The sequence below is a fragment of the Cupressus sempervirens genome, chromosome 11 (genome assembly GCF_028749045.1).
Source record: "Cupressus sempervirens isolate cs-2001-9-10 chromosome 11, ASM2874904v1, whole genome shotgun sequence".
NCBI lineage: Eukaryota > Viridiplantae > Streptophyta > Pinopsida > Cupressales > Cupressaceae > Cupressus > Cupressus sempervirens.
Window position 1 is genome coordinate 456,048,635 of NC_143128.1, and position 10,963 is coordinate 456,059,597.

Sequence of the window (10,963 nt, forward strand, 5' to 3'; positions counted from 1 at the left end):
TATTGGTAGAGATGTACCATGAGCTCCATGAGATAGTATACCATGAGGGTAGGTCATGGGCATGCAGAGCAGTGTTAGCATAGATCTAGGCTTGGGAGCAAACCATTGTGATCCGACCATGGGTGCAGCCATGAGAGTGTAGTTAGCCTTATATTTTTTGTTATAGAGGTTTTATCCCACAAAGACATAGTGGGGATGTGACCTATTATTGATGGGTACTTGATGAGCTGACAATGTTTACATAGTGATCATACTAGGAGTGTCAGCGGTGGTTAGATTCATGGGAGCTAGACTACATGCGGTATAGCAGACCACTGGTGGGTCGGAGCATAGACATTATGGAGTAGTTTATGTTCAGTCGTGTATGGTTGCAGTTTGCAGAGTAGTAGGTGGTATCAGTGGAGACCACTACCTATGCTCTAATGTGCATAGATGAGGGATTAAGGGTGCTACAAAAGTTGGACTATTAGACAACAGTTTTAGATATAGCGGCGCTAGTAGTGACTCCCTAGGATTATTGCCTAGATGTGGTAGATGCAAGGGCAAATCCAGGGTATCCTTATGAGATGCAGAGACACCCATTCCCTTGGTTCATAGATCCAGATGCAGCACCTGCAAGAGTGGGCAGTGGAGGCGACGAGGGAGGAGGAGGTAGAGGGAGAGGGAGGGGGAGAGGCGACAGGCAGATGGAGGGGGAGAGCTCCCAAGTAGGGCAGAGGAGGACATGAGCACAAATGATGTAGGAGGTGGAGGAGTCATTAGAGTCTGATGATGATGATGGTGGGGAGGAGGAGGTTCCCTTGAGGAGATGATGAGTGGTGAGGGTCGAGGCACCTGCAGAGAAGCCAGTAGGAGGAGATGATCAGGGTGCGAGGATTCGTACCTTGGAGGCAGAGCTACAGGCAGCTCAGGTGACCATCGTAGTACAAGATCAGTAGCTGATGGATGAGTGGCCATGAGCAAATGAGCTACATTGAGAGTGGGATTATGCGAGGTGAGAGGTAGCACATCATGGTGCATGAGTTGCATACTATTATGCCGCCTATAGGAGTGTGGTACCACTAGGATAGGGTCTTCCTGACTATTTAGAGCGAGTTGGTAGATCATAGGGTGTAGTACAGGAACTAGATAGGAGACAGGCTCCTCCACCAGGGCCAGCACCAGCCACAAAGGGTGGTAGTCAGACATGATGTTGAGCGATAGCTATGTTTTGATTGTACCCAATGTATTTTTGAGACATATATCTAGATTTTGGATCCCATATTTGTATATGTACCATGACACATTTGATATATATATGAGATACTAGATTTATCGATATTCTTGTGTACTTGTCTCAAAATTTATGTTTAGCTTTCATGTGGTGTTTCAATTTTTGTTTTTAGCTCATGTATGTGTATATGCTCATGTGTATTGATTTTGATCTCTCATATGGATGGTAAAGACTTAAATGTTTTTGTGAAAATGTGACACTTGGATAGATCGTATGTGATGTTTTTGGATTAACCCCTTGTGATGACAAGATATCAAAGAAATGTAGTGATAGATTAAGGAGGTGAAAAGACATGGAGAAGAAAAAGATGAAAGCAGCTAGCTGATATGTCCCCAAAGAAAAAAAGATGAAGAGAGAGCTCTTCCCATGTGCAAGAATGCAAGACTAAGCTAGAAAATGAACCTAAAATGAAATCTAATATGAAAAGTGGTTTACCAACAAGAAGTGCATAACATTTAGACTCTTATTTTCATCATTGAGCATTTATTAGGGACATCATGAGATCATACAACCATCACTAGTATAACTATGAGGATATGAATACGATCGATATCAGATAGGTATGTGGAAATCCAATCTAAGCATTCGAGACATATAAGTCAAGATAACTATGTGATTAGATTCCCTAAGTTTAATTTAGCAAGATTACACCTATATCAAGGCATAAGTGCTAGGATAAACCCCAAGTGCGATCTTGTGAAACAATCAAGGATGATATATTTGTAAGTCAAAATGTTGAATAGGTCAAGCATAAATGCTTACAACACTATAGACAAACAAAGTATACCCACAAGCAGAAATCAAGAAAATATGTCTCATGCCCCCTGTCTTCTAGTCAATGACATCCTTGAAAGACTATTAGGGAGGGAACACATGGCAAAGAAATCATCATAGATAGCACACGAAGTAGATAAAGGTTAGCATAGCTTGGTCATTTTAAGTGTTAAAGTGCGTGTGTGTAAGTCACTTGGCCATTTCTTCAAGACTTGATTCTAATAGTGAGAAATATCATGACATCGGAGACTGTAGGTAAACTATTTGAAAAAGTGTTGAGAAACACTTGGTGTCAAAGTGGGTGGGGGTAGTTTTGAGAAACACTATTTTGTGAGTTGTCAAAGAAACCCCAATGCACAAGAATACCTCAATAGGCTAAGTAGTGTTTTTGCCCCCAAGATGAGGAAAAGAAATAATTCCAAGCTAGGAAATGTGTAGTAAAATGAGTGATTGAGACTGATAGACATAGGTGTGAGGGTTTCAAGTAGCGCCTGTTTCCAAGTTTTCACTACTTGATAGATTTTTTCAAGACTTTTAAAATTTTTTTTGTATTTTTGAATTTTTGAATTTTTTTGGTGATACATCAAAGTGCCTATTGTTAGGTTTTCACTAAGATGATCATTTTTTTTTAGGACATTTTTTGATTTTTAGGACTTTTTTAGGATCATAGATATATACAAGATAGCTGAGTAGCAAGCCTCTAAGCATAGAACTTCTTCAAGTGTAGGATGTTGATAGGCTCTATAAGTTCTTCACCCTCTGAAGTAGACAATTGATAAGCACCAGACCTGAATGCTGCTGTGATAATGTAAGGACCCAACTAGTTAGGTTCAAATTTCCCTTTCTACTCTCGATGTTGCTAATTTTTTGGATTCTCTCTAAGCATGAGTTCACCTACTTGAAACTCACGGGGGTGAACCTTCTTGTTATATTGTGTAGACATGTACTTTTGATAAGCTCTCATGTGATCAAAAGTAGCCTTGCAACATTCATCTAGAGTTTCCAGTTCTTGTACTTGCATAGCTCTATGATCTTCATCAGTTATTAACCCATGTAAGCAGACACGCAAGGAAGGTATCTCAACTTCTAATGGGAGAATAGCCTCAGAGCCATAGACTAGAGAAAAGGGTGTAGCCACTATAGGAGTACGAATGGTAGTTCTATAGGCCCAAAGTGCCAGATTTATTTGCAAGTGCCAATCTTTCCTAGTCTTGTGAACTGTGCGGTGTAGGATTTTTAGCAGTGTTTTATTAGAGGCCTCAGCTTGGCCATTCCCTTGGGGATAGTAAATAGAGGACCAGTGTTTCCTAATTCAAAACTTTTTGCACAGCTACTTTAAGTCCTTATTCTTGAACTGCCCTCCATTATTCGTAACAATAGAGGATGGGATAACATATCGGCAAATGATGTGATTTAGTATAAATAGGGCAACATGTTTTCCTGTAGCAGCATATAATGGTATAGCTTCAACCCATTTAGTGAAATACTCTGTTGCTTTGATGATGAATTTATGACCACTGGATGAGCTTGGATGAATCTTTCCTACCAAGTCAAAGGCCCATTGTCGAAATGGCCAATATGTCATAGAAGGGATTAACTCTCACCTAGGAGCATGTATCAAGTTGCCATGGAGCTGACATTTCTGATAGGACTTTGCATAGCACACAACATCACCTTGCATGGTGGGCCAGTAATAACCCGTCCTAAGTAGTTTTTGGGCAAGTGCAAGGCCATTAGAATGCGCCCCACAAATGCCATCGTGGACTTCAGCAAGTGCCTTCTCAGAATTTTCTAGCTCTAAACACCTAAGCAACATTCCGTTTAGACCCTTCTTATAGAAGTCACTAGAGACCAAAGTGTAGTGTGAGGCATTATGAAGGAGCTAGCATTTTTGGTTGCGCGTGAGGGTTTTGAGAATAACCTAATCATGTAGGTAGGAGAAAATAGCCACATAGTGGGAGGAATCATGACCCACAATAGTGTAGATCACTTGGTTATCCAAGGAATCATAGGCTGCATGATGCAATTCTTCCACCAGGAACTTAAATCATGATTCATGTTCTTGCAATTAGAGGATAGATGCTAAGGTGGCCATAGCATCAATAGCCTTGTTTGTTGATCTAGGAATCTGTTGGAATTTTACAAAGGTAAAATAATTCCTTAGAGCATCTATCAACTTTTTATAAGGGATCAACTTGTCATCCTTTGTTTGATATTCATTATTCACTTGGTTCACAACCAATTGAGAATCCCCATAGATGTGTAGCTCAGTTATTTGCCATTCAAGGGCCATTTTGATCCCATTTGTTAATGCTTCATACTCTGCAATATTGTTTGAAAATGGGAACAATAGTTTGTAGGACTTTGGGATCATATAACCATGAGGGGAAACAAACAAAACCCCTACTCCAACTCCATTCTGTGTATGAGATCCATCAAAAAACATCTTCCATGTTCTGTTAGTAATGTACATGATCGAGGCATTTGGAAACTCAATTTGCACAGATGCTACATCTTCAAGTGGGAAGTCATCCAACTAGTCAACTATGGCCTATCCTTTGATTGCCTTACATTCAACATACTGAATGTAAAAATTTGAAAAGAATCATCATCCATTTAGCAAGATGACCAGTAAGTGCAGCTTTACTTAATAAATATTTCAAAGAATCTATCTTGGCAATCGAGTGAACTATATGGGATAACATATAATGCTGGAGTTTTTGAGAGGCAAAAACTACAGCAAGGCATGCCTTCTCTATACTTGTATAATTTAGTTCATAAGCCACCAAAGTTTGACTGATATAGTATATGGCTCTTTCTTTACCTGTCTCATCACTTTGGGCTAAGAGTGCTCCTAGAGAAGAATTCATAGCCAAAATGTACAAGATCAAAGGTTTTCCTAGAATGGGTGGCATCAAAATTGGAGGTTTTGCCAAGTAGCCTTTGATTTGATCCAAGCTTTGTTGACAGTCACTATTCCAAATATGGGTAGATCCTTTATGCAAATTTTTATTGAAAGGTTGAGCCTTATTAGCTAATTGAGAGATAAATCTTCTTATGGATTGTAGACATCCTTGTACACCTCTAAGCTGACTGATAGTCTTTGGTGGAGGAATATCCATGATAGCTTGGACCTTTTCAGGGTCAATCTCAATGCCTTTTGCTAAAATGATATAACCTAGCAATTTTCCAGAAGTGACACCAAAGGCACATTTTTTTGGATTCAGCCTAAGATGGAATTGTTCCATATGGTCCAATATCAAGCTAAGGTCTTTGAGATGCATGTCTCATTTCCTTGATTTTACCAATGTGTCATCAACATAGTCTTCCATGTTTTTATGCATCATATCATGAAACATGGTTGTCATTTCTCTTTGATATGTAGCGCCAACATTTTTAAGCCCAAAAGGCATGAAATTCCAAAAAAAAGGTACCCCATGCACATGTAAAAACTGTCTTTTCTTGGTTTGCTAGAGCTATCTTGATTTGGTTATACCCAGAAAATCCATCCATAAGCGAGTACATCTCATAACCTGCAGTCATGTCCACTATCATATCGATGTTTGGTAGTGGAAATTCATCCTTGGAGCATGCTTTATTGAGATCTCTAAAATTAGTACAAACTCGTATGGATTTTTCATGCTTAGAGATAGGTACAATGTTGGAAATCCACTCTACATAATTAATGGCCATAATGAAGTTTGCATTCAATAATTTTTCTAACTCTATCTTGACCAGTAGGGCCACATGTGGATGCATTTTTCTCAACTTCTATTTGATAGGCTTGACATTTGGTGAGATTGATAAGTGATGCATGATGAGATCTGTATCAAGCCTTGGCATATTAGAGTATGTCCATGCGAAGTTCACCTTCTTGTCTTGAAAGAATTGAGAAAATTGTGTCTTTTCTTCATCTGACAAAGATTGAGCTACATGGATAATCTGAGGACATTCTTCTATACCCAAGTTGATAGGCTTTGTAGGTTCAATGAGAACTGAAGATCTATCCTGGAAATAGCTTGGCAAACTACTAAGTACCTCATCTACAGGTGCCTCAGAGAGGTTTTCACCATTAGATACGCCTTTATTTTTACTTTTTTGAGGATCAAACACTACCACAATGTGGTTTTTACCATCCAATCGCTTATTTTTCCTTTTAATTTTTTGACTGAGGTACTTGATATCTGATTCTGTCATGTTAACTATGGTTTCACTGGTGGAAGAAGTGACAGGTTCAATTGCGTTTAGATAACAAGTGATCTCATAGTCATTTTGAAAAGACCATATTTCACGTCTTTGATTTTGGATAGACCAATCTATGAGATCTGGGTGAATTAGCGAGAGTGACGAGGAAGTTTCAATATGATTGACATGGAAGGAGTCATCTCTAGTGACTTGTGAAGTTGAGCCTATAGAAAATGTCGCAAAGGAGTCCAACACAGGAATAGTCTTGTAGTGACTAGTGTGATCCATTGAGATATGTTGTGAGTTAAACTCATCCGACCCTATACTATACTGTTCGACCACATTGGGCTGGGTGGTAAAGGCATGAATGACATCCACCCCTAGCTCACAAGATGCATCAAAGAGACTTTCCCAATCATACTCATGAGAATCTATACTTTGATCCCTGGCTATGAGACGAGTAATATTCTGCCTAATTCGTCCTCTATTTATGTCCTTAGGAGTAGACCCTTCTTGTTCCTATTGTTGGAAGGTAGAAGCTTCTTCATTATTAGCAGTCACTATTTCTTCTCCCCAAAGGAGGGAAGTGAGAGGAAAAAATTCTTCATCTTATGCAGTGGTAGCAATTACTGGAGGGTCATCATCCTTTGATTCACTAGTCATGGGCAATCTTCAATGACAGGTTGGTATATCATTGTTTAGCCCAAAGCCTATACCAGCAGTGTCTCAAGTATCACAACCTTGAGTGTGACTTAAAGGTTCAACTAGAGCATTCTCACAACCATTTAAGGACCCATGGCCCTGGTAGCCCATTTTTGCCAGAAATTTATAACCTTTTCTATATCTTTTGGGAGAAATAGGTGTAGTCACTATAACTTCCTTGTCTTCCTCTTCTCTGTAGATCCAATCCTTAATGGCCTATTCTTCCTTCTCTACTTCTAGAGGTAGTGAAGATTGAACAAAAGAGCCAAAAAGTGTCATAGCAAAAGCAGAAGACTTCTTTGCAATAGTTGGTTTCCCATAGGACTGAGGGGATATTGGTAAGGCAACAATAGAGTCTAAAGTGTACTCGCTCATGCCAAGGCTCATCATTTTTAGTTTTTGTTCACACTTTGTGAAAGATGGTGTCAGCACATGAGATGAGCGATTATGTGGAACCAATGTCTCAGTAGCAGATAATGTGTTGATAGACATGGAGTTGTCATCGGGGACAACTACTTTAGTACCATTAAAAGGGAACTTAATGCACTAATGGTACGTAGAGGGTACTACTTGCATATCATGAATCCATGGCCATCCAAAGAACAAGTTGTATGCAAGTGGTATGTCTAAGACTTGGAAAATGACATTCTTCTCAACTAGACCAACTCTAATTGGAAGTAAAATTAGACCTTTAGAAGGCCTTTTGACCTCATCATAGGCCTTTATAGTGATCTTGCACTTAGGATAAATGGAAATTTGAGAAATGCCCAACTATTGGATTACATTGAATGAAATGATATTTAACCCTGCACCATTGTCTATTAGGACTCGACGGATGTGGGTACGAAAGATTTGAACTTCAACGTGAAGAGCAAGGTTATGGGGATGACTGAGAGCTCGATCATCTTCTTCAGAAAAGGTGAGATAGTGAGGTGAGGAGATGTGGTTCACCATAGCTTAGAATTGTTCCACATCAATATCTATGGGAATGTTGGCAAAACGTAAAGCTTTCTTAAGGATATCCCTGTGCAAAGGAGATAACTCTAGCAATTCAAAATTGGAGATTTGTGCTTGTGTACATTGCAGTTGGCTAACAAGATCATAGTTGGAGATCTTGGAAGTAATTGGTTGCTTAGATGATGAAGCATTTTTAGGATCATTAGCAACTTTTAGGACAACCTTAGATTGCCCCCTAGTGACAGTGTTAAGTGGTTCACCCTGAGAAGATGAAGACTCAACCACTTGGAGTACCACCTTGGGTCTAGTATCAATATGATCTTGAGGAGTGGATCGTGTCCTTAAGACCACTCTTGGTCATTCATCTTCAGCATCATAATTTGGCCAGTTGTCATTGTTGGAGCTTGCCATACATATGTATTCAACGGGTTCAAGCATGCCTATAACATTATCAATGTCAATGTAAGCATAACTAATTTTGGTGTCATGATTCTTTTTGGTAGCTACCCTTGAGGTCTCACCCTTTTCGTATTCGGGTAATGGTTTTTGGAAAGCCTTATGATCAAAATTTTTAACAAGGCCATCTATGACAATTTTTCCAGCTTTGATGAGGTCTTGAATTACATCTTTAGTTTGAAGCAATTTTTTGTGTTATGTCCTTTACTTTGGTGATAGCTGCAAGTATGATCTTCTCTCCGCCATGGAGGTCTAACAGGTGGATCATAAGGACGTGAGTTGTCTGGTAAGGTAACCAATTTGTTTGCAATTAAGGTTTTTAAAACCACTTCATAAGGTTCGACCATAGGTGTGTAAACATGTCGCTTCCTCACAAATTTAGAGCCTTTGTGAAAGGGTTGTAGCTTTGAACCTTCTTGTTTTTTTGTTGCATAGATGGCATTGGAAAGGTTAGACACAGGCTCCTTAGTCTTAGGAGTGTCCACTACTCCATCATTGACAACATACTTATTTTTGTTCCAAGGTTTTCCTTTGTCTTTATCATTTCCATTGTTAACGTTATCCTTATTTATGGAAATGTCACCTCTTTTGATAGCAACATCCTCAATGTGATATGTACTTTCTACCATGGCATTGAAGGATGTGAATAACTATTTTCTTAGATCAAAGTATAATTTGGGTACAAGCATATTGACAAAAATGTCAAAATTTTCAGCCTCAAGCACTTGTCGAGGATACCGAGAGTATAAAGATCTCCATCAGTGAAGGTATATTGCAAAAGATTCTCCTAGTTTTTCTTTGATGTTGCATAAGTCTAGCATAGTCACAGGGTGTTGAATGTTGTATGAATATTGCTGGATAAAGCATTGTGCAAGTTTTTCAAACATTTGAATAGGAGGAATCAGTTTTGTAAACCATTCCATAGCTTGTCCTCTTAGATTCCTAGGAAATAACCTCATAAGAAAGGTGTCTTCATGTATAAAATCCATGCTAAGAGCATAGAAATGTCTCACATGATTGTGAGGATCACCATTCCCATCATATTTTTCGTACATAGGAACCTCTATATCCTTAGGAAATGACAGCATGTATATACTCCTATCAAATGGAAGAGCGGAAATTGATTCAACAAATGATGTTTTAGGTGGCTGTTTTGAAGTTTGTTGTTGTGCAAATTGTTTCCTTAGTTCCTATATTTCTTCCCTTAAGATTTTAGCCTCAGTGGGCTCTCATTTTGGAATAATATGCTCAACATTAAAACCTTGAGGGAGTTTCCACCCCCTAGCTACCATGTATTAGAAGTATTTGTCTCCATTTTCCTCTAAAGCTCTAAGCATTAGTTTTTGGGTGAAGCCCTCTTGTTGAAATTTGATCACGTTTGTGTTAGTTACTTCTTCATCACTATCATGATGAGATGGTTTAGGTCGTGAAGGAAATGTGCCAGTGGTAGCTCTAGGAGTCCTTGGAGGCGTGTGATTACCATCATTGTTCTCAAAAGGATTTTGAGGAAAAGTTCCTTTATATCCTTCATAGTGTGCCTAATTGTCAATGTTGACTTGTTGATTTTCTCTTTCCATAGCGTATATCGCCTCCAAAGTCTTTTGGGTTTCATGTGCTTTTTCTTCTAAGCAATGCTTAATTTCATTAGGGTGTACCATAGTGACTACACCACTTGTATTCTTGGGTGTCTCAGAGGGTGTACCAAATAGATTTTCAAAACTATAGAGTGGATTATGCCTAACATTAGCTATTTGTGTTTGAGAAGACTCGACATCTTCCACACAATGTTGTTTACGAGGATGCTTAGGTGGTGTCTCCAATTGCTTGAAAATGAAAGGCGTGTGGCTACCATTACCAACTTGATATCTAGTTGTGACCAACATTTAAAGAGTTGTCTTTGTTTAGTAGGACAAGAAAGCGAGCCAAATTTGAAGCTTTTATGATCAAGACTAGTCACTTGTCAAAATGTGATAGATGGCTTGTGAAACAGTGCTCAAGATCTTATAGCATAGGTGACTCGAGCCAAGCGAATGAGTGAGAAGCTCAATAGTGGATAGATAGAATAAAATAATAGCTAAATTTTGACAAGTGTATCATCAAGATGTTTCAAGACTTACATTCGACAGACTAAACCCATCTTTTCAACCTAGGACAAATTCTTCACACACTGATACATAGCTAGGATCAAGGGTGACCAACTTGATGCTCCTTAGACCAAAAAAAATCCAACTGTAAACTCTGTTTTTGACCCAAAGTGACTCTAGGTGATATTTTCTCAAAAGGAGGGTGACATAAGTTCAGCAAATAGTGTTGCATGATAGAATTTTAACACGGGTGTGACACTTTTTGTTTAAGTGACAGATATTATAATTGAGTGCAACAAAAGTTTATAGGTAGTGCGACAAAATTTAATACTGACAAGTGACAAATTTTTGGGTAAAAATATGTCATGTGATATTTCTCATGAGAGTGTGCGAAAAGTGCCAGTTTTGTGCAAAAAAAGGTCAATTTTTGGTTTGAATTTTGTTTCAATTTGTCAATCAGACAGTTGTTTCAGTCAGACAGTGTTTCGTTTCAGTAAATAGACAAGTTTTCAAACAGTAAGTGTTTTAACAT